This window comes from Callospermophilus lateralis, unplaced genomic scaffold, assembly GCF_048772815.1.
Source record: "Callospermophilus lateralis isolate mCalLat2 unplaced genomic scaffold, mCalLat2.hap1 Scaffold_197, whole genome shotgun sequence".
NCBI classification, from domain to species: Eukaryota; Metazoa; Chordata; class Mammalia; order Rodentia; family Sciuridae; genus Callospermophilus; species Callospermophilus lateralis.
In genome coordinates this window covers 948,427-974,616 of record NW_027512977.1, presented here as the reverse complement: position 1 = coordinate 974,616, position 26,190 = coordinate 948,427, and positions in this window count along the sequence as shown.

The window sequence follows — 26,190 nt, the reverse complement described above, 5'->3', positions numbered from 1 at the left end:
CACTTCCAAGTATATGGTTAACATGTTAGCACGTTGTTTAAAAGTCACCTGACTTGTTCATGCATTGGACCCTTGGAGAGCTAAAATGGACAACCACACCTAACTCATTCCTCAAAACCAGGGGTTATGAGAAAAATGCAATTTTTATGAAATATGATCTTCTGGAAAGTAAGTCAGTCCCAAAACTTACTAAGATTCTGCCCTACTTCATCTATTTATTTTTGCTCAAGAAGCATGGAGATTTGGTATTTAAAGACAAACCACCTCCCCTGTGACTTAGTACCACAATCAAATTTGGCTGCTTCTCTCAATTGTCTATTTAACAAACACAATATGTTAATCAAGGTGAACAGGGCCTCAATTTTCACACTCACTTCCTATTTTCTTTAAGAAAAAAAATATTGAAAACCTATTATATGTGAAGTCCAAGTTTAGGCTTTTGAGTTGGGAAAAGATATCATTTCATTTATCTTGGTTAAATTATGGTCCAGATCAACAAAAAGGTTATTGATGGCCTACTGTCACCCAGATGATCCAGGCCATGCAACAGTGAAGGAGTATATAATTCCTGGCCTGTGCCCTTGCAGTGCTCACATATAGGTGGTTAAGAATTTGACAAGGTCAATGTTGTGATGGCCACATGCAGAGATGGGTTATAAGGTAGACTGACAAGAGATGGTTTTCTGGAGGAAATAGTCATTAATTGACTCTTAAAAATGGCAGGATTGAAATATCTATAAAAGACACACATATACATATGCACATAGACATGTGGAGAGAGAGATAGAGAAAGAGAGAATGAACAGAGATGGAAACTTGAACAGCTTGGAGGGGTGGAGAAGAGAGTTTGGTGGTGCTTGATGGAGGACAAAACTTCACTCACAGACCAACTCGTCTCTCAAGTGTCTTCAAACCTTAAATCCTGATTTCCCCATATGCTATTCCTCACCCTCCAAAGTTTATTAAAGTACTTGATTAAAATATTACCTACTCCAAGAAAGATTTTCTGATGTTCAAAGTAAAAACTTAATAATCTTTCTGTAGTGAATTAAATGTCTCTAACTAGACTGGAGTGACTTAGAATTCTACCCACATCAATGTCTAACACTTCTACTATATTTAATGATTTGCACACATCCATCAAGTCTTTCAATATCAATTTTATTTAATTCGTTCAAACTCAAGTACCATTTCACTAGGTTTGGGTTAGCCTCACAAACTTTTCTCCAAATTTATTAGGTTTGCTAAAATATCTATTTATTTCCTATCATTATCACTGACCACTTTCAGTTTAAACAATAATTTTCCTTTAATCACATTCTAATTCTTATTATTTTGTATCTAGAAAACCTAGACCTGACAAAGAGCTTTAAAAACATCTAAATTATTAACTCTCAGCCTTAGTCATGTGTTTAAGTATGAAATGAGCCACTGAAATGCAGTGTGAAAACAATACTCTATATAAATAAGTGCTGTTTTGATTAGATCCTCATGTTAGAAAAGGAATGAACTTTGACCCTTTCCTCATACCATGTACCAAACTTTGACAGATGATAAGACCCAAATATGAAAGATAAATTTTCAAACATCTGGAAGAAATCATAGAGAAATAAAAATCATAGTGAAATAGGCGAAATTTCTTAACTACAACACAAAAAGCACCAACCATAAAAGAGAAATGATTTTAAGCATTGGACTGGAACCCTTTCATGAAAGGACTTTTTACCTCAGCTGCTGAGAGGCTGCAACAAATCAGTCATCCTCTGAATTCAGGGATAGCCATGGGTGCAGAACCACTTTACCCAAGGCCTTACTCTTCCAGGGACTGCTGCAACCATTACCTGGTAACATGCTGCCATTTTGGTCCAGTGTGAGGCAACTGTAAGAGCATATACATGCTCTAGAGCTTGCCAGGGTTGGTTGAGACTAGGCCTGCATTGCTACCTGACTTTTCTCTTAGTTCCCTTTCTTTCCATGGCTTTGATCCAAAGAGTAATCTCTGAAACATCAGGTATGCTAGCCTCTTACAGAGCCTGCTGTCTGCAGAGCCTAAACTTTGATAGAAGCCATTGAAATAAGAAGTTGTTCTTTGGGGCTGGGTTTGTGGTTCAGTGGTAGAGCACTTGCCTTGCACTGATTTAATTTCTCGGCACCACATTAAAATAAGTAAATAAAATAAAGGTATTGTGTCATCTACAACTAAAATTTTTAAAAAAACTTGTTCATTAATAGATTAAGATTATGAAAGAGCAAATGACTGCTTCAGAGAAGCTATTTGTAACATATATACCTGGAAACTGTCTTATATCTAAAATAGATGAAGAAAATCTACAAATCTGCAAGAAGCTGACACTTGTATTAAAAAGGGAGAGAGAACTTTCAGTAATTCAGAGGCAGGATATTCATGTGCACATAGGCATGGTAAAGGTACTGAATCCTCCACTTATCAACAAGATTCCAAAATAAGTAAGTAACAGAAAAACCAATGTAATACCATTCTCCATTTGCTAGAAGGTTTAAAAAATCATAGTTGACAGTAATAAATGTTGATAAAGATAGTGACAAGTGGATAATTCACACACTCCTGGTAGGAGGGAAATTCATTCAACTACTTGGAAATATGTTTTGGTACTATCTACGTGAATAAACAGTTTACCCTATACTTGACAATATTACTATTAGGTAAATGCCCAAGAAAAGACCGTGTTTATCTTCCAAATGACTTGTGCAAGAATATTTACAGTGGTACTGTTTCAGTGTTGAGAATTTTGGGGACAAACATTGTTCATATCTACCAGAAGTGGAATTTTTAAACATGATATCTTCATGTAAGGGAATAACGTGCATCAATAATAAATGAATGACCTACATAAAATATTGTGGTTAGTTTGGACATGTAATTACTTAATATGGAGTGAAACAAATAAGATATTGATATGCACATGAGTGATATAAAAAGATATATGTTTATACACACACAATTATGAGATATATAAGCAATGCATGCATAAATTTATTTTCTCATACTCCACTCTGTAGAGAGTGATTTCATTGATCTGCTTTGTTCCCTGATGTCACCTTACTTTGGAAAGTACCCATAGTGATTCCTGTGTTAGGAAACACACTGGAAACTGGGTGTAGTGGCCCATACCTGTAATTCCAGCTACTCATGAGGCTGAGGCAGGAGGATTCCAAGTTTGAAATCAGTGTCAGAAACTTTGAAAGCCTGTTTCAAAAGAAGAACGAAAAAGAATTGGGGATGTAGCTTGGCAAGAGAAGCAGTAGAGTGACCCTGGGTAGTTCAATCCTCAGTGCTGTGGGGCGGCAGGGAACTACACATAGTGGTTTTTTGTTGTGGTGGTTTGGTTGGTTGGTTTTCAAATTATCGAGAAAGTCAGCCCTAAGAGTAGAATGACTTACCCAAGGGGCAACAACAAATGTGATTAGTGCTCAGGCCAGTTCTGTAATTACGCCTCATGGTTTATCCTCACTTTTAACCATGACTTTCTTATACTGCCTCTTTCTTCATGTCACCAAGTAAAGACATCATCATTCATTCATTTCTGGACCCTTCTCCAATCCCCACTTCACATGAGAGCAAAGCATATCTTCCTGAGTCCCTTGCCTTTGTTTCCACCAAGTTTATCCTGATGTGCTTAGGTTTGTTAAGGGACAGAATTTGTTTTTAAGCAGAATTAAACCACACTTTACAACAGAAATGCTTTCACATGTCTGGATTCGATAATCAGCTGGCTGTGATCCCAGAAACATCCACACTGGAAAATCTCCTTACAAGGACAGATCCCTGTTGGATTGTCTCCCTATTGGGGCTTTGTGAGGAAGGAAGAAAGTAAAACATAAAGCTTTTTAACACAGTGTGTGTTCAATGAATAGTAAGAATCGTGATAAGGACAATTATAATTCAAATATGATTTTAACATGACCACGATACAGTTATCAATTTCAGTAAATATAATGTGCCATATTTTTTATCCCATACTGTTTGTATTCCAATTTTGTCATTTAAACCAAAGAGTATGCTGTATGTCATCCCCCCCCCAAGAGTCATGTATTGCATTTAGTTCTCAGCACTTTTTAGCATCTTCTCCTCTGGAACATTTCACAGCCAGTGTTGGTGGTTGTTTAAAACATTAATGCTTTGAAGAAATAGAGTTGACCTCTCCTCTTGTTAATCAATTGTTACTCATTTTGTGTTTTTCTAATGCAGGCTCATCATTCAATTAGGATATGCATTCTGTGCCAGAATACTCTGTAGGCAGAGTTATGCTTCTCTCAAGGGATCACATCTAATGGCTTATGATGTCTATATTACTTTTACTGATAATACAACTTTTTATTATTGAGTTTCAATACTGTCTTTTATTTGTACTGTATAATTAATTATTTCCCATCCATCACAAGTAATAAATACTTGGTAGAGGTCCCTTTAAGATGATGCAAATATCCTAGTTCTCAGTCAAAATTACATCCTGGGTTTGGTATCCACTGATAATTCTTGCCTAATCTAAACTTTACTATGAGGGTTGCAAAATGAAGGCTTCCAAACTCAAATACTACTTCTACACTTAGTTCTTGGCATTTGGCATTAATAAACAAGAGCTTTCCTTTTGCCACCCTCTATTAACCTAATTTTTACCTGTACTAATACACAAGCTTCTATTCTCCCAGTGCTTTATAATTCATCCATGTGTTTATTTTAGTGATCACACTTCAAACTGTCACCTTGGTCATTCTCATACCCTTATATATTTTTTCTTAGTACTTTCTTATAGTACTATCCTTTCCCAGCCCAAGAGTCAAGTATTTCTTTGAGGAGCTATTTGACCTTTTAGAGGACACCATTTAGAAGTATCATTGATCTTGTGAAGTCAATAACCACAAGGGGCAGGAATCATGGTCATCCAGATGTGTCCAAGGCTCACAGCATGACCCCTCTGTGTGAATCACGTTGTTCCCTTGGCATTGCACTTGTGCTAAGTCTGATCCTGCCTCTCTGCATAGATCATGCTGTTCTAACATCTGTGATACCCTCTTCAGAGAGGAAGAAATCATAGCTAAGTATTCCTTGCTCCTTTATGCCATAAGTCCTAACAAAGTTCTCTCTTCCCTTGTGAAACCATATTTGAGTGTTGCAGAAGGCTGTGGAGACGTCTTACAGCTTATTCTGAACCACAGCATTTAGCATTATGTTTTCTCTGTACTTTTTTGGGGTAAAAATTTCAGATACTAAGACTAGCTTAGCAAACGAGGATGACTACTAGCTATCTCCTAGCATATAAAGACTGATCTTTCATCTGGACCTAAGGAACAATATCAGCTGGAATTTTGAAGCCTCGAGAACCAGATCTATTATTCTGTCTTCTTTCTGCGCTTCTCCATTTTCCTATGCACACTTCCTTTGTTCCATATTCATGGATAGGTCTTTTGAGCATGTATCCCATTCAGCAGCCTCTTATTTCTTACATGTTCTTCCCATTCAAGGGCTTAAGGAAAACTTTTGGAAATCAGTTTTGAGAGATATTTTTATTGGCTCAGTTTTATTCAGCTATCTATTTTTTACCCAAAGTGACCCAAATGTGATATTGGACCACAATTACCTAAATGTGATATTCGTGGATGGTATTGCAGATATTTTAGGCCTTTTGGGTGGGGTGGAGTGGGTAGCATGGGCTGTGTCCTCAATCCTTAAACTAGCTTATTTTAGCATTGGATAGAATGCTGCTTGAATCAGTTTCAAATTTTGTCAAGTATAGTAAGTAATGTTGATTGACCATGAAATTCTAAACTCTACCATGACAGGAACATTCTCTGTTATTTCTATTATTCCTCTCACAATAGTCAAATCCCTAAGGTTGATCAATTGTTGGAAAGATTAGCTGTAGGATCAGGGAAAATGTTAATATGAGACATGCGTACATCTTAGTAAATGAAAGTATATGTGGCCAGGTCTGCGAACTTTCCCTATGTGGAGGTAAAGTCACCATGAAAGAGAAAAGCTTTGCGTGAAGAGAATGATCCTGCTTACCCAGAACACCATGGGACCCAGTGAACAGGAGGTAGACTAAACTGTTAACCTTGACTGAGTGGAGAAACTTCAGTGGAGGTTATATCAATTCTGCAGTCAGGAGTAAAGTATAATAAAGTTTTCAAAAAGCTATTCAGATCAGAATCAGCTAGCAATATGCATATCAGTACCTCCACAAGGCTTCGTCATAGGAGATTTGAATTGGTGGGTGAGACCTTCATCAGAAGATTTTTTTTCTAAGGGAACTTCTACTTTTCCAGTGAAGCCTTAGTGCTTCTCAGAGGAGAATATTGCCACTGGCATATTAAACACACCCTGGGAAAAGAGTTCTACATGTTAGTATTTATGAGGGCCACCAGAATGCTGGATACAAAGGTATTTTTGTCTTTTAAAGTTTGTTTGTATATTAGAAACTCTTATTTAACTTAGATCTGAAATTCATTTAATAAACACTTTTTTCTACAGCTGAAAAACTACTTGTGCAAGGTCAGGCCCAAGGCTTCATTTTAAGATAATTCTAGGTGGAGTCAAATCTTCAGTCTCTACAAAGTGTAATTTGAAAAAAAACCCTTACAAGGAAGGGATCTGATGTTGAAATGTATGATAGAGACCTAAGGATAAATGAAATTGAAAATCTTGTATGGTTTTATTTCATTGAATGCAATCATTCTGCAGAATGGACCAATTCCTTTGTCTTGGCCAATTTTGTAGCAAAACTGTATACTACAGACCAGCCAATCTACATATATTAAAGGTTTATTTAACTTAAGGTTCTGGAGGCTCAAGATCAAGGGACCACATCTAGTTATGGACTTCTTACTGGTTGGAAAACTCTTCAAAGTCCTGAAATAACACAAGACATCACATGGAGAAAGTGGCACAGGGAAGGGACACAGCAAACTCAGCTTTTACAACAGACCCACTCTTAAGATAACCCATTGACCCATGAAGGGCTTAATCCACCCATGAATTCAGACGTCTTCTGACCTAATCATCTCTTAAAGATGCCACCTCATTCTACATCTTAATATCTCACAATAGAGATTAAACTTCGACAAGCATTTTGGTGGGGACAAACCATAGCATCCCTCTTGGTAGAAGATAGTGTGGCCTCATCAGTTTTTAGAAAATACTATGAAAAGCAGGGCTTGTTTCCCTCAATATCTGTTCCTAATTCTCCTCTAGACCAGGCTACTTTACCAAGGCTGATTAGCACGCTGCTTACGGAAAGCCAGACGGTCAGCTTCCAAAGTAAATCCTGAGCACTGGATGCGAGGCTCTCTTTCAAGGATATCAAATAACTACTTGAAGTATGGCTCCTTATGTGTGTCCTCTTCCACCTTAGAAAGAGCATCTGTTTATTCTAAACAGGATACACATATTCTTGGTTGTAGTGTATTACGGTATCAGGCAAATGTTCATGAACTGTTTAAATCAACAACATTATTATGTACTGGATAGCATCACTTCATAAAGTGGTCACTATATGACATGCAAGGTCTGTCTGTAGGCACTGACCACGGGGTCCACTGCTTCTACAATACACTGTAACATGCCTTATTTTCCTATGTATTTCCTGAGGATGTTGCAACAGTGCACACTTTATTTTGTTTATACAGGAAATAAACAGCATTTTCATTTTGTTTCACCTTCATTAATTGTAACTGAAACTCGATATCAAATTTATGGCATACTTTCTTCCAGTATTTTTCTTTAAAAAAGCAAATAATGTACCGGTTGTGTTACTGTCTTTTTTCATCCCATTATAATCTGCATTAGAATTGTGTCTACATCTTAGCTGTAAAAGTGTGTCATACTGATTTTTTAAAACTTGAAAACTAATTTATTTATATCCTGACAAAAATAAGAATTTCAATTTAATTACCAATTATGATTCACATAATTGTCTTTGTAATTCATGCTATCTGCATAAAATATTCAAATAAGAACATTCAATTGCATTTATCAGTGCATAGAAAAAAAATCCGTCCAGTTAAATTAGTCTGTTGATATTGCCTAGATTGGTAATGTTCATGTGTAATACTAGAAAACACACACACTCACCTTCAATGAGCACTGAAACACAGAAAAAATAAGTAAAATAAAAACTCTTTCAATATTAAAGTGAAATGCAACTGGCCCCAAACAATGGGATTGTGTTTAACTACAACAAAAATAGGTAAAATTGTTTTTTTCTACTTTTTAAATTTAATTTTTAATTTAACTCTAAATAGAGTTAAATTAAATGAATGGTCACATTCATCCCATTTCAAATGCTCAGAAGTCACATGTGGCTAGGGGCTACCATATTGGACAGTACAAGAGAGGTCCTGAATCTGTGACTAAGGGATACGTAACACCAGGAGACACATTATGTGTTTCATCTTATTTAGAAGCCTATCTTGCTAAAATATCCTCTTAAAATTTTTTCTCAGAATTTGTACTCAATCATAGTCTTGAAAATGTATCATAGGATACAGACAATCTGATGTGAAAAGTGAGTGGATTTTAGCAAAGCTAGTGGTGACATCCATCTGCACTGGTGGTTCTTTCTCCTGCTCCCTCAGAGCCAGGCTATCTGAGTCCCTGAACTCAAATTGAGTGTTTTGCTTCACAGTGACTCACCTGTGGCCTTCTCCAGAGGATGGACTTTGAACTAATGGTGTCTCTTTATTTGAAGGCTCAGAGCTAGAGAGCATTTATGTAACTAGGAGTCCTTAGCCACTGGTAGGTGTATGAAATTGTTTTTGAAATTGTAAATTTATATTGCAGTGTATCCATGGATCAAGATGATGTTATGATTTTCGCTGTTTTTTTTTTTTAATTTCAAATAATTGCAATTTTTCCCAGCTTTCAACTCTTTCCTGTCTTGGTATTATTCACCCTCTCTTATGCTGATTTCTCTTGAGATTATATTCTTAATAAATCATTTGCATCCAAATCTTTATTTCAGGGACTATTTCAGCAACTCAGTGTAAGATGCACAATCTCTGTTTTCAATTTTTCATTTACCTCTTTAATCAATACTATCAGTATGATGTGTATGTCATATGTTTTAAAAACCCAATTTAGTTTAACCAAAATCCTAAAGACAGTTCATCTTTTGGAGTTGTCTTTTCAGTACTCCTTTTAAATAGACCACAAGTAGGGATCTAGTACAGATAAAAAGATTGGGACTAATTTATTTCTTTCCAAAGAAATGTCGAGTCAAAATCATGTGTTTGTATGTGTGCATGTGTATGTATGTGTGTATATATACAGAAAGAAAAGGGGGGGGAAAAGGGAGAGAGAGAATGTGAGCACATCAATCAGAAAGGGACATGTTTACTATATTTATTATTTTGATGTCTTTTGACACATATTTGTTGACCCTCAACATGTATGTGGGGATGTGATAAATGAGTCACTCAATACATTCTGAAAAGTTGTGATCTAAAGGAGAACACATAGAAAACATGTGGTGATTCTAATCCAGAGTACTATGTCAAAAGTGCTCCAATCAAGGAGAAAGTTCCATTGTACCTACAACAGGGAGAAATAGTGGTCAGTGAGTGCTCTGTAGGAATCGCTGGGAATGTGGAATTTAATATGGACCTTGAATCTCAAGGCATGCTTTTTTTTAAAACCAGAACAGCTGCATAATCCTCAAAAGCTATGGTTTTACACTTATCACAGGTCACATAAAAATTTTTATTGGATTCTGATATTTAGTACTTGATGCAGAGTTATATTAAGTTTTTTGAGTCATTTCCCAAGTTTGTAATGTGACTATAAAATGACATTGACTTATTTAGAAATATAGGCCATTATTTATGTAAAAATTGGATATTTCCTGTGCATAAAAATTCTTAATCCCTGGTTTTGTTCAAGCCTCCTCTGAAAATGGGGGCTAAAATACCTGTCTTACAAATATTAGAGCTTTGTTTTACTTGAAATCTCCAGTTCAGTCTCTGCATTAAAAAGGCACTCAGTAAATTTTTATTGTGGTTTCATTATTATGTGCACTATTTCCAAGGTTAATGAACATTTAGTTATATTTTAAAAAATTATTATCTACCAAAAAAGTTCTACATCAGGATTGTGTCAAGCCACATTAGAGTCTGAAGCAGAAGGCAAATCCAGTGATATTGATCCTGTCTTTGTTTAAAATTTTGATATATTGTTCACCATAGATGGTTTTTGCATTAATGCTGATTTTTAAAATGTATTCAGTCATTATTTTTCTCCTGAGATGAATGCCTCCCTCACCTCATGTTAGTCCCAGTGCTGAACATTTGTGACTTCTTCCTATATTGGATGTTGGCCTAGGTGTCTTAGCCCTCCTGGTTAATTCTCCATTCTCTAGAGGCTGAGAGATGACAGCAGTTTGTTCCTGAGTTCTCCTCCCGAGATCACCCTTGACTAACAATATCTGTTGTGTCTACATCATATTGCCCTTTCCAGCTCTACCCACAATTGCAATGACTGGTAGATGTGGGGTAAAAAAGGTCCAGTCCACTTGCTCTAATTTGGAGAGATTCTTAAGGGTCATCAGAGTACCCTGGATCATTGTCCAAATCCTTCGTTGTGTATGATTCACAGTCCAACTTCTCTCTCTTCCCAGGTTTACCTCTTTCACTATCTCTTAGGAGCTGATTCTAAGGAAATTCCCCAATCCACTTTCTGGACCTAATTTCCAATAAAGATTCTGACTTCCAGAGGAAAAAAAGCTATGGCTATTGTGTTCATGAGTGGTTTGAGTGCCAAATTTAAGACGTGGTTTTGGAGCTGAAGCTTACTGATAATGAGGACTCCATCACTGGTATTATGTGAAGCATGGAGATAACATTATAGCTTTAACATTTTTATTGGTGTTGAATTTAGATGGTATACCCCTGAAAGGAAGTGCACTAGCAGGTTCAACATATAAGATATTTGAGAAATACTGGGAAATATTAGTAATTGAAATAACATCGCTACCTGACACAATAGATGCTTTGAAGATGATAATGAAAAGTTAGGGTTCTTTTATTAATCCTCAATTAAAATCTGAGAGTGAAAGCCAAGGGACCTGCTAGGCAATATTTTAAAAAATTCAATTCTCCTGAAGGTAGAGAATAAGAAAAGATGACAATTCACAATTCTTATTGATGAGACTAAGAATTTTAAAGAGTGTAGTATTCTCAGACTTGTTAGTCAGCAAAGCCAAAGTCAAGATTCTATTTGGGAAGGAATAGGATTCTCAGACTTGGAATTAAGTTCATGAACAACCAAAAAAAAAGTTGATTCCCTTAAATTCTCTGTGTGTACACCTTCACTTTGGCACTTTATCTGCCATCCCCTACTTGAAGACTATGCAGCAACATAAACAGTATCTCCATATTTTCACTATGATCAGTAGCTGGGGATAATTCACAGCATGACTTACCCTGGAAATTATTAGATAACATTCTGGAATTGTTAGGGCTGAATGAAAATGTGTTCTAAATTAAATGAAAAACCTAGAAAACATGGGAGTTGAAAGAGTACATATAGAAGTAGATTAACAGGTTGCTGGATCAAGGGCAGAAGAAAACAGAGGTGGGTTTGGGACAGTTTACTGATACAGGTATATTCTTCCTGGAGTTAGAGAAAGCAATGAGCCTGACTGAGTGAATGAAAATGCTAGAATTTATGTAGAAGAAAGTATATGAATACATGAAGATCCAGAGAAGTGGGTTTATTAGAGTTTTATACCATGTAAATCTTGAAAGTCCATCAGTGAGTAGTTTTCTATGGGAAGACTTGAAAAACCATCCATCAATCAAAGTGATAAGAAGCAAGATGGTGAACAGGAAACCTGCCTCACAGAGAAGCTTAGAGGTCACTACCCTCTTCTGCCCTGTGCAATTATATAGTCTGAACAGACCCAGACTTTTGGACATCGCACAGAATATTGTAGTCATGAATTTGTTGATGACATCATGGCAATAAATCCAGATAAGAAAGAAGTGACAAGTTCACTAGAGGCCTTTGTAAAAGAAATACACTTCAGAGTCTGGGAGATAAAATCCATGAATATTCAGAAACTTGCTACATCAGTGAATTATTTAGAGATCCAATGAGGTGTGCCAGGGCATCAACTCCAATGTAAAGGACACGATTGCCTCTCACCATGTCTGTCATGAAGAAGGAATCACACTGCCCCTTGAGACCTCTTTGGAATATCCTACCCTTGGGAATACTGCACTGACATACATATTGGTCTCATGAAAAGCATTATTAAAGGGAGCTGAAGCCAAACCAAGCGATAATGTAAACAGTTCTGAATATTAGGGGTGATTTTAGTAAGAAAATAATCAGGAGGAATTTCTTGTAAGCCAAAGAATGAGATTCACAGCATGGCAATGCAAGGAGATAGAGAAAATCTATGCAATCTGCAGTAATGTATTAACATTTAAAATTAATCTTAGGAAGGCTACTGGACACCCAGAGATGAGGGGTCTAATGATAGAACATTAAAGCCACGCAGGCTGGAATGTTTCTCATGAACTGGATTCAGATGGGTTTTCCAAGTCATAAAAGCAATAAGGCCTAGTAATAATGCATTCTAAGATGGAGGTAGTACACACAGGATTGGGCATAAGCAGGATTAAAGTGTGAAAGTAAACTGTAAAAGCAAGTGATTGAGACTCTTGTATGATCTGCTATTTCATCTTACCAGTACCCACCTGAGGCTTCATGATGTTCCACCATGATTAGTAGATAACAGAAGCATGAAATTCCTGCTTCTTAGGTTGGCATGTTGTGTGGTTGCAAACTGAAAATCGATTGTAGTTTCATTACAACTTAATGAAAGAGGCTACCCGAATCCTTCTGAAATGTTTAGGAAACTAATAAATCTGAACGATTTATGGGGAAAACTCTTGGATGCTGCATGGCCCCTGTGATCATCCCACTGTAGGACTAAAGCCCTTACTGCTCTAGTGCTGATGGTTTGGGAAACAATGAGTTTGTTGCTGAGTACCCTTCAGATCTTTCCATTGTCTGAATAGAAACATCTTGCCCCAAATGACACCCTCTTTCCTGGGGGACATGTGGAGATATAAAGGGTCAAGTGCACTCTCATCTCAATTTAGAACAATTCTGAAAGTTCCTTCCAGACTCAGAGCTCCCTATAAAATCAGCTGAGTCCTTGGTTGTGACTGCATCTGAACCTAGTTTTTCCCTGATATTTCTGCTTCCTTTACTTCTTCTGTAGATGTTATTCCTTAGTTTACTACTTCAAAAATGTACTACAGACTCTACTTTCTGCATGCCTTCCCGAGTTGAGCAATTATTTTTGACAGCTCTCCTCTGTGAACTACAAAATCACCATCTTTCAATCCATTCTACTGCTCTCCTCCTACTTGCGTACAGATTGACTTACCTGAAATTCCTGGTTTTATCATTACCTCCCCACTATGTGGAGGCTAGTTTTCGACCCGTGGTGCTGGTCCTGTTTTCTCAGTTCAGTATACTTGCCCTCTGCAATTAATTCCAAGATTACAGTTCCTGTGTCCAAGTAAAAACATGGTATGTATTATTTGCCTATTCCAATAATTTCAGCCCTCTTGTACCTGATGAGTATGACTGATTCTAAATTGTGAAGCATCTGAATGAAGAAGACCTGAGCCTGGTAAGTGTATTGTCACTGCTGAGCCATCATCTCCAAAGAGTGAGGATACATAGATGGCATACTGACTGAGAGAGACGAACATGAAGAGGCATTTGGAATTGTGTTTTAAGCACTGATATGTAAATAAGCCCAGTTAAGCCTATATGGGGGAGATCCAGGAAAAAATGGGAAAATATAGACTCAAGTCCTCCCTGAGAAAATCCTATGTAAAATTTTGAAAATATTAAAAAATTAGTATTAATGCTCTGCAGCATAGTCCATTACTGTCACCTAGAGCAGGACTACCAGTCATTGTGGCTGACATCTTTTCTCTTACACTATTTAGCAAAATTAAACTGTCAGTCTTCATTTCTCCTGATGACTTTAGTACAGTACCCTTTTCTAAGAGATTTTTTTCCTCTTTCATTAATTTTAAAGAAGGGCTTGCAGATTCAAAGTCCTATTTTCAGATTGACATCTTGAGATGAGACCCAGGATATTTGGAGGCAAAGAAATCAGGACAAATGAAGCCTGGCAGCTTTAAAGGAAGAAGAGAGCATTTTTCCTCTTTTCTGATTTGAAATTCTCTAAGCAGAAATCTTGGGAGTGTTCCAAGGTCTAGAGATGGCCTTGCTATTGTTAAAGTGGTGTGTGGATACTTGGAGGGGACAGACTTGTGAACTGTGACCCACAATGGTTTCAAACACACTAGGGATGAGGAGGGATCTTCCTACCAGAGAAGCAGGGCTGATGGTAAGATGAAGACTCACTCAGGTGGTTGTCCCCAACCTTATCTACCAGGTTTGGATTCACCATGCTCATGTTTATTGCCGGAGCTAGATTAGCATGTGCTTCACAAATTCAGGTCCTGACACAGCCCTCTAATCATCTGGACTTTCCAAATATAACAAGAAAGTAGAAATCTCTCAAACTGCTGATGCACTCATTTTCTCACCACAGATAACCTATCTGGTTCCATTAAATCACCTAATGGGTAATTTACTCCAAATTTGCTATGGAGGACTTTATGTTCCATTTCTTGGTCTTCTCTTACCCTCAATTTTATCATTTACACAAACTTGCAGGATACTCATCCTGCCTTCCACAAACCTAGCCAAGATCCACAATCCGTTCTTCTACTAATATTGTTATCCTTAATCATATTCCTTCAATTCCCTAAGAGCCAAATTTATATTCCCTAAGTATGTTCAGAAAGTGCTGTAGCTCTCAGTCAGTTACACCTCCAGAGAAACCAGTTTATTTAGCTATAATTTAGAGGAAAAATCATACAAAGATTCAACTGGAGGAAGCAATGAACTTGCATCACTTATGGAATATTAACTTTTTAAAGAAACTACCTACTAACTCAAGATCAAGCTCCCCAAAGACATACCTGTGTGTTTGATTTTGTAGTTGTGCATCCCTTGGAATTTACCACAGGGTCTTGAGTAAGTGGGGGGTTCAAAACATGTTGGATTAGCTCCAATCAAAAGAAATTAAAGTTATTGAACAGCTTTCTGTGGGACATACTTCATCTAGCTGCTTAGCTTTGTAGTTTAAATCATAAGCTTTCGGGTCAAAAATACTCAGTCTCTGGTTTTGGCCATTACATAATTTCAAGAATGTGTGTTTTGGCAAGTTGTATAACATTGTTGAACTTCAATTTCCTTGTTAAGTGGACGTAATAAAAATACCTATATTTTAGACAATGTAGAGCCCCTTACATATATCTTACATAATACCTCTAATATTCCTTTGTGTTAAGAATAAGAATAGCACTAAAATAAATAATCATTTTCTATCTCCTATGACATTGGATTTAGGGTTTCTTTAGTGTATTAGTTCTCAAATATTTATTTGATTCCTCCGAACTGCAAGAACAATAGAATTTCTAATATTTAAACTCCCCTTATTATTATATTTCTATCAATAATGCTAAGATTTGAGATCATTGTGCCTGAAGGTTATTAGAATAGAGCAGGAGTTGGAAAATTTTTTCTATAGAGGACTATATAGTGCATGTTTTGGGTTTTGATGACAGCAGATGACCTATGTCATAACTATTACCTCTGTCATTGAGTAACAATTGAATGGCTATGACTCTATTCCAATAAATGTTTGTTTAACAAACAGGAAGTAAATCAAAGGAGTCACAACCCGAAGAAAGCACCAAGTTGGTGAAAGTCACCACTGAGTTCATTTGTATGCCTTTCAAAGATTTATGTTCTATCTACCATCCATGATATGCTACCCTATCCTTGTAATAAGCCATACACATATGATTAGTAAAAAACAGTACATGCACCCACACACACAGAGGTGGCTGGCAAAATTTGTTCTTTGAGCTATTTTACATAGAGAGTGTGGTCACCATGAAACAAGTGAATTATCATAGGTTCACTATTTCCATGAAGAATTGACCTACTAAGCTCTAGAGAAGCCCATTCCTGCCCCAGTCAGTGGTGAGTTAGTTATATCAAGAAATATATGCATAGTACATAGGTTAGCTAGTAAGTTATAAATTGCTAAAGATTCCTAGGACATGTAGCGAAGGGAAATGAAGTCAATAACTAACTTCAGCTCGTCAATCTAGTTTCAGATTGTTTCTTTCTCAAGAACATTGTTGGTTAGAAAAATCAGTTACTGAGGCAGTTTTCCAGTTTCAGTCCATTGGATCTTAAATGGAAATGAGAGAAGATACTTGTTCTTTTCTCTATGCATACAAACGAATGAGAAGTCAGGGAGAGAAATATTAAGTCTTCATTTTCTGAAATGAGCTTTGGTGCATCCAGAGTGCCTTCCCTCCTTGGGTTATTTTACAGCATGTGTTCACTGCTGACTCCCTTAAGACACTCAGCTGGCCATCGAGAGGGTCTCACTCCATTCACAATGGAAGAGTAGAAAACCTGGGCTGCACCCAATGGCTTGTGACTTGGGAGATTTCTGGCTGTGCCACCAAACTCCCTCCATTTTCCCTCCAGTCAGTCTTTCAATCTAAGACAAAGCAATGCAGGTTCAAAAACAAGTCTGGTAACTCCACTTCCAGTCACATTTCACCTTAAAAATTTCTATGGCAGAAACTGTCACCAACGGAAAATATTAAAATGGAGAGAGCAACCAGAATGGAACCATAAACAATGGACACAATTCTATAATCTTTGATCAGCCTCAGAAAAGTGACAAAGGACCAAGATGTTAAACAAATTGCTTCTCAAGGGTTATTTATACACAAATTTACATTACTTCATTGAATCTGATGATGCTAATAGATTGAATATAATTATCAATTGCCTTTTATTGCCCTAGCCGTAGCTTGTATATAACCGGATGAGAGGATGTGGATTGATTCTATTTTTAAAATTTGAGGTTGTGGTTGGGAACACAATTGCCAGACAAAGACAAATTGCATACGCTAGTCTATCACAGCTTTCAGAAAAATCATATAGTACATTAAACTTGAATGAACAATACAAGAGCTAAAATCCAGTATGAATTGATGCACTTTCATTTCAATTGTATTTGATTATTCTTGTAATGTCATTACTGTATTCATAACTGTTGCAATTTGTTAGTGCAGGCTGATTTTTCCCTAAAACTAACATGGCTAAAAAATCAAGAATTCCAACAATGGTTTGCTCTGAGCACTCATATTAGAAGCAATTCATCAGATAATATTTCATTCAGGAAACTCAAAGCAGTTAACTTTTAATGTTGCTAGGACTTTGCACATAGTCTCCCCTCTGTTGAAAATGCCTTCCTTGCCTCCAAGGTCTTCCTGGAGTACTCTTCCTCTTCCTCTAAGCTTTGCCTTTAATTTACCTCCTCTTTGATTCTCCCATGTAATGTCATTTGTAAAAAAGTTTACAAATAATAACAATAATTTATAAGATTTGCTATTCTCATGCAAGTAAAATTGTTTGGTGTTATTAGGGTTCCTATAATATGAAAGATTTTAATTTTATGTTTATGGACCTACCATCTTTAAAAAAAAAAAAAAACTATAAAATTTTTAAGGGGGGAAATGTTCTTGCTCAACTTTGTATTTGCACTATTTGGAACAGTGACAACACAGAACAGAAACAATACATATTAATTAAGTTTCTGCCTCTGTAGAATGAGGATAATGGTATCTGTGCTTTGGAACAATTAGAAAGAAAGCACAAGTGTTGTCAGGATCAAGGGAAATAATGTCTTTGAAAATTCTGTGTCAATTAAAGTGTACTCTTCACATATTAAAAATTATGATGAACTTCTAAATAGAGAAGTGCAATCTATATGGGAAATTATGAAGGTGCCAATCAATACAATTGACAAAAGGTGTGTTAAGGATTCAGACTCGAGGCTCGCTCTTTCTAAGCTGCTCATCTAGAATAGAAAGTCTAACTTAGCCTACATTAAAAGAAGGAAGAAGAATGCATACATGGTTTTTAATAAGATATAAGTTATTAAATAAGATCAATAAATGAAGATGTGAGTGAATAAATGCACTTAAAATGATCCAGACAAAGAGGAAAAGACATGACATTTTAAAAATATTTTTAAAGGGATACTAGTAATATACATATTTATATAGTACAGTGTGATAATTCAATTCATGTATACAATAAATAATGATCAGATTAAGGAAACTAGCAATCCATCTCCTCATTTTTTATATTTGGAATCTCTATCTCCTCTCTTCTGCTTATTCATAAAATATACAATAGGCTATTGTAAAATAAGGTCACTGACTGCTGTAGAAAGCCAGGACTAGTTCCTCCTATCTAACTGTAGTTGACTCTGGAGAGTGTTGCAAGAGGGTTGAGACAGGATAGAAGACATTAGGACTGGCTTGTAAAGGACCACTTGGCACCATTCACTCAGGGGCTGCTTTCAACCAGAAAGAACATCAGGAGAAACTTTCTTTAATTTAATTTCTTCTAATTAGTTATACATGATAGCAGAATGCATTTCAATTCATTGTACACAAATGAAGCACACTTTTCATTTCTCTGGTTATGCACAATGTAGAGTCACACCATTCATGCAATCATACATGTACTTAAAGTAATGATGTCCATCTCATTCCACCATCTTTCCTATTCCCAAGCCCCTCCCCTTTCCTCCTCCCCCTTTGCCCAATCCAAAGTTCCTCCATTCTTCCCATGCCCCACTCCCATTATACATCAGCATCTACCTATCAGAGACAGTATTTTTTTTATGGGATTGGCTTACTTCACTTTGCATGATATTCTCTAGCTCTATCTGTTTACCTGCTAATGCCACAATTTTATTCTCTGTTAATACTGAGTAATATTCCCTTGTGTATTATACCACAGTTTCTTTATTCATTCATATATTGCAGGGCATCTAGTTTGATTCCGTAGTTTAGCTATTGTGACTTCATCTGATATAAACATTGATGTAGCTGTGTTGTTACAGTATGCTGATTTTAAGTCCTTTAGATATAGACCTAGCAGTGAGATAGCTGGTGGCTCTAGTCCAAGTTTTCTAAGGAATCTCCATACTGCATTCCATAGTAATTGCACCAATTTGCAGTCCCATCAGCAATGTATGAGTGTACCTATTCCCCACATTGTTAACAACACTTACTGTTGCTTGTGTTCTTTGTAACTGCAATTCTGACTGGAGTGAGATAAAATCTTATAGTAACTTTGATTTGCATTTCTCTAATTACTGGAAATGTTAAACATGTTTTCATATATTTGTTTATCAATTGTATATCTTCTTATGAGAAGTGTCTGTTCAGTTCCTTAGCACATTTATTGATTGGATTATTTATGGGACTCATTTAGAAAATTAAGAGACCCAGAATAGCGAAAACAATCCTTAGCAAGAAGAGAGAAGCAGGAGGCATCACAATACTAGACTAGTAATCTCATACTAAACAAAGGCACCAAAAACAAACATTAGAGAAAATATAGCCTCTGGGAAAACTGGGAATCCATATGCAGCAAAATGAAATTAAACCCCTTCCTCTAACCATGCACAAAACTCAACTCAAAGTGGACCAAGGACCTAAGAATTAGACCAGAGACCCCATGCCTAACAGAAGAAAAAGTAGGCCTAAATCTTCATCATGTCAGAGTAGGTCCTGACTTCCTTAACAAGACTCCTAAAGCACAAGAAATGAAATCAAGAATTAAAAAATGGGATGGATTCAAACTAAAAAGCTTCTTCTCAGCAATGGAGAATCTTTCTTTACCCCAAGTTCCAGGTTAGAGCAAGTAGGATCAGGCACTCTGCTACATGGATCTGCCCAGTAACTGCTGATACAGTCCCCTTACCTCAGAGTGAATCCATGTGTGTGTTGGCAGGGAGGGTCCTGGAGAAAGAGAAAGAAGGTCCAACTCTAGTAAATTCCTTGCAATATTGACTTTCATTTTTGAAAGTGATTCAAATTGCTCATTCGTATTTATAGTACACACACACATATTTTTATAATATCCAATGTCCCCTGGAATCATCATCACATATTCCTTGGTAGTTGCTGAACTTAGCTTCTGATGACCTTCAAAGGAGACGAATTCCTCAAGTTGAAGAAGACCAATACCCCTTTCTCACCAAAAGAAACACCAAAAATCAAACAGACTAGAAATTAGTTCTCTTCTAATTTATGAAATTCTAGCCTGAAAACTGTTCTTTAATTAGTAATGAATGAGCTAGTCAACTTAAATAGGTTTCTCCATAATATCTTTGAGTTCAATAAGTTTCTTTATTGATTAAATGCATGCCTTTACAACTATTCTACAACTAAAAATCTGTGATCAATTCAGTAGCCATCATCCAATGAAATGTTTTTCCAGTTTCTAAAAAATAATGCTGTGAACATTCATTAGTGTTTATGTCAGTCCAATTGCTTTCTGAAAATAAGCTGTTGAAAAACTTCATGTAGATTTTTTATTCATTATTTTCATGTGTTTTTTTCTCTCGGTAATTAGATTTATAATTGCAAGACTTGCTCCAGCAGTGGTAAACAGCTGTGTTTTCCATTTAAGAAGTGTGTTGTGTTTCTGAGGATTAATAGATGATGACAAGTGCCAGGATTATGTACAAAATAATATATTGTAGTTTAAAGTTGCTGGAGATGCTATGGAAACTTTCTTCTTCCTGCTGGTTCACACTCAGCAAAAGCCTACTAGAGGCAAAATAAAAATTTTTCCAAGGTTACAACCCTTGGAAGAACATTTCCTAATGAGAATAAAGAAATTACAGAAAGCTTAGCTCAGGTGGCTATCTCTATCCCTGCAGACAGGAAGGGAGTAGCCCCCGTTTCAAGGAGGTGAGTCTGCTCATACTAATTAGTAATAAGGACACAACCCTCAGTGTGAAGAACCATCTCAGGGGCACATCTCTCAGACATCACAGGTGACAACTGCATGCCACAGAAAGAAATTTTTCAGCTGTAGAATGACGCATCATCAGGATGTTGTCTTTGGATACAAACAATGCCACATGGGAAATGGGAATTAATCTACAGGGGAAAAATGCATTCCTGATTTGCAGGTGACTATATTTACAATTGACAGTATGTGCCAAAATCATACATATTGAAACAAACAGATCCCTAAAGCCAGTTTGTTTCCCATGAAGCAGTAATCCATATTCATGAATCATCGCTGACCCAGTACTTCCAATTACATGGGTCAAATCTCCATTTTTGAATTAGTATAATATACTGTTTGCTTGAGCTGAAGGAAAGTAACTAAAAATATGACAAGTATCAATTATCGTTGACTAAAACATTAGAATGCGATATCTAAAAATGAATGGAGGGAGTCTGGTGAAAACTTCTTGGCTATATTGCTTTTGCAGAGATAAATAACTTTCCTCTCATTTATGAATTTGCACCAGAAGTTAATTATTTTATAATAAATAAATTTGAAGGTTATTTGTAAGATGGAAGTTGTTTGTCTCTAACTATAATCAGGATCTTATATAATTACACACGTATTATACATAACATATACATAAAAAATGAATGTATGTGTGCATATGTATGTGTGTGTATCTATGTCTGTACTTAAACGTTACCAGTGAACAAATAACATAAAGAAGGAAAAAATATTCAGTATTATCTGATAAAATTGGTGATGGTGATTACCAAAGGGGAGAGGGAGAAAAGAGGAGAGAGGGAGAAAGCAAGAAAGAGAGATAATGGCAAATGAAACAACAAATCACTTGTTTTTGAATCAGTAAAAGTAGAATCTCCATCATCTGCAGTACATGCACTCAAAAGGTGTGGATATATATATATATATATATATATATATATATATATATATATATATATATATATATGACATGAGATAAAATGTGTATGATATAATATCATAGTATTACATACTTTCCATGACAACATGTATGATATACTGATATTCAGCATCTACACAGTTATTTAGAGTTAATATACACATATTCATGCATGTATGTATATATACAAAAGTATGTACGTGTGTATACATATATATGTATATAAAAATGCAGGAGAATTATCTGGGTGATATTGTGATTTCCCCCATTCATTTGCAGGTAGTTCATGAGAATGGTTGTAGAATGTGTTGGGAGTAAGTATTCTGAGGTAAGTAGAAACTGATTAAATCAGCCTGGGCTCTGATCCTGTTCCCTCTAGAAACAGGATATTTTGGATAATTTAGTCCAGAGGTCATGTGATCTTGGAGTGTAAAACTCAGGGTGGGCTGATTGTCAGGGGCAAGTAGGGCACAAGCAGATGTGACTTTATCTATCCCAGTAGATTTCCTGAGCTTTCGGGAACTGGCTTGTGACTAATCCTAGGCTTCTATTGTTTTTGCTGCCTATCTGTAATTCATGAGCCCACTTCACATAACTTGTGATTATCATGGGTGTTCTGTGTCATCAGAACTGGACAAGTTTTAATCAGTGCAGAGTGAGGCTGACTATCATTCAGGAAAGTTTATATTCAGGAAACTATACAACTTAGAATCCAGATCAAAGCCCAGATCATTACTCACACTGCATAACCCAAGGTAACCTTATTCATGTTTTGTTTTTGTTTTCACTTTCTTATAAAAGAGCTTTATTGTTGTACATACTAGTGTGGTTTACCCCAAGAAATTCAAACTTGCAAGGAATTTGGTGTCAGTTCAAGATCCCCTGCTTTCCCCTGCCCCCTTTTCCTCCTATACTTCCTCCCCTTCCCCATTCTGTTTCCTCTACTCTGCTTGATTACTTTCAGTCATTTATTTATTTATATTTAATTTGTTCTCTTCATTGATAAAGGTGAAACTTCCTGTGTTATATTTATGTATGCACATAACATGATTGTTTTAGGAATTCATTCCACATTGCCTCCCTTTTCCCATCCCTCCACCCTGCCTCTCTGTCCCTTCTTCTATACTGCTGATCTTCTCTATATCTTTATGATATTTTTGATATCCTATTCTTCCCTCCTCTTTTCCTTTATTTTACTCTAGCTTCCACATATGAGAGAAAACATCCCACCTTTTAGTTTTTGAGTCTGGTTTATTTCACATAGTATGATGCTCTCCATTTACATCCACTTACTAGAAAATGCTGTAATTTCAATCCTCTTTTGACAGGCAGCTGGGCTGATTCCATAATTTAGCTGTTGTGAATTGTGCTGCTATAAACATTGAGGTGGGTATATTGCTATAGTATGCTGATTTTAGTTCTTTGAGTCATTTGGTGATTCTACCCCTAGGTTTTTTGTTTGTTTGTTTGATTTTGAGGAACCCTCCATACTGCCTTCCTGAACGTTTGCACTTATCTGCAGCTTCACCACCAATGTACAATATACCTTTTCTCCCAAATCCTCACCAGAATTTATTGTCTTCTTGATCATTGCCATTCTGACTGAAGGAAAATGAAATCTTAGTGTAGTTTTGATTTGCATTTACCAGTGTTAGAGATGTTGAATACTTTTTCATGTATTTATTGGTCATTTGTCTTTCCTCTTTTGAGAAATTTGTTTAGTTTGTTGTTTTGTTTTTTAGTTATTTTCCCATTTATTTGATTGGGTTATTTAAGGTTTTTTTGGGGGATGGAAAGTGTGTGTTTTGTATTACTTATAAATCAGAGGAGTAGTTGATTCATTTTTTCGCATTCTGTAGGCTCTCTCTTTATACCCTTGTTTCTTTTGCTGTGCAGAAGCTTTTGAGTTTGATGATATCCCACTTTTTGATTCTTGGTTTTATTTCTTACACTTTGGGGTTCTTGCTAGGAAGTTGGTGCTAGAACCTCTATGATAAGAGTATTGACCCTTTGTTTTCTTCTAGCAGTTGTAAAATTTCTGGTCTAATTCCTAAATCTTTGATCCAATTCAATTTGACTTTAGTGCAGGGTGAGAGATGAGGATCTGATTTAATTTTTTTTACATGTAGCTTTGCAGTTTTCCCAGCATCATTATTAAAAACACTCTTTTCTCCAAAATATCTTTTGGTACCTTTGTCAAGTGTCAGATAGATGCAAATATTTGGTTTTGCTTCTGTATCTTCTATTCTGTTCCATTGGTCTTCATGTCTGTTTTGATGCCAATACCATACTGTTTTTGCTACTATAGCTCTATAGCATAATTTGAGGTTGGGTATTGTAATGCCTCCTGTATCAACATTTCTTGCTCAGAATTGCTTTGGCTATTCTGGGTCTCTTATTTTTACAAATGAATTTTAGGACTGCTTTTTTTTGTTAGTTCTTTGAAGAATATATATTTTGATGAGAAGTGCATTGAATCTGTATATTGATTTTGGTAGTATAGCCATTTTAACTCTATTCTGCCTATCCAAGAACAAGCTTGGCTTTCGTTTTAGGGATTTTTTTTTCCCATTTCTATGAGCTGAAGCTATGTTTAGCCTCAGGTAGGGTTATATCTTATGTTGGGTGAAATTCACTGTTGTTTTGCTAGGTTGTAAGAAATTCTCAGCAGCAGGGTATCTACAGTAATCTTGTAATCTTGAATTGTCCCAATCCAGCCCCTCTTAGAGGGAGAGGGGAGTTAGGAGTAGCACAAATGCCAATAAATGATGTATAAAGATAAATGCCTGGAGTCTACTTTGACATCTATAACATAAATTGCTACCTATATGGGAATGGTGGGGTCAAATATTAACATCAATACCAGTGATACAAAACTGAATGTTATCTGGCATTTGACATCAAGTATTTACTGTGTCATCAACTGTATAATCATTTCAACATGCATGGGGTATGAATTGCATTAATTATATAATTCTATTATTCAGTGGGATGATAGTTTTATAAATTTAGAGAAAATAGGTTGGAAAAATGAAATAAAGTTTGAAATGTTTAAGAAAAGAGGACAGAAGCAGGAGGAGAAGCAGGAGATAGGTAGCAGATGTCAAATGTAAAGAAGAAGGAATAAAAGAGTAACTGAAAGTGATAAATAACGAGAGGAAGTGGGAACAGGAAAATGTGGCTATCAATGGGGGAAGTGAGTAAAGAAGGAGAGAGAAGAGGCCAGAACGAGGTAAGAACAAACTGGCAACTGTGAGACCTAATCCACTCTCACCCACGCATACTTGAACCCCACCTAAGACAAATCAAATCTAAATAATAAACAAGTACAGAGGGAAGCAACTAATGTGAAAGTAAAATTATAAGAATATACATACATTTTAAAAACTATACACAGCTAACACATCCACACCCATACACGTACATACATATACATCAAATCATGCACAATAGAAAAAGCAAAATGTAATACAATGAAATTATATTTGGAAAAATATTTTTAAATAGTTAAAATTTTTAAAAAGAAGAAGAAAAAAGTAGAATAAAATGGGAGTATTGTTAAAAGAAAAAAAACAGAGTGATAAAAAAAAGGAATTAAAAAGAGAAGAGAAAAAAATCTTCCTGAGAAATAAGGAGCTTGTTTCTGAAGAGGTGGTCAAAACTCTTGGCAGGGATGGATTTTAATATTCATAGTTGTTTTTGGCTCTGTACTTGGGTTGAGGGTTGCTGCCTGCCTTTGTTGTTGGGAGGCACAGCTGGCTGTTAGAGATCTCTGCTCCCCCCTCTAGGTATAAGATGGAGGATCACAATTAGAGAGTTAACAAATTGTGTTTTTCTGTGATGGGAGTGGTGAAGGGTTCTAAATTGAGAGATTTTAGCAATTTGGGTTTTAGTCTTAACTGACTTTTGGGAACTTAAGAATTGGTCCACACACCCTGATGTTACTGGGGGGATGTCAGTCACCTCAGAAAGTCTGTATTTCTAGGGTTTTTAGTAAAATCCACTTTTAGGGCATAGGGACAAAACCTCCACAGGTTTCACCTTCCCCAGTACACATATGAAATGCGAGGTATCTGGCTTGGAGTGCAAATGCTGCTGTCTATCCCCATACAGTGGCAGCACAATGAAGGTACATTTCTCCCTTGCCAACCAGATCCTAAATGCTTCAGGGACAGTTTTCTTTGTTCCTATGTCAGTCTCTCTGGCTCAGGTGTCTTCTCTGAGTTTTGCTTGGTTTTAAGTTGATTGCAGGTGTTCCCAATTTCCTATCAATGCT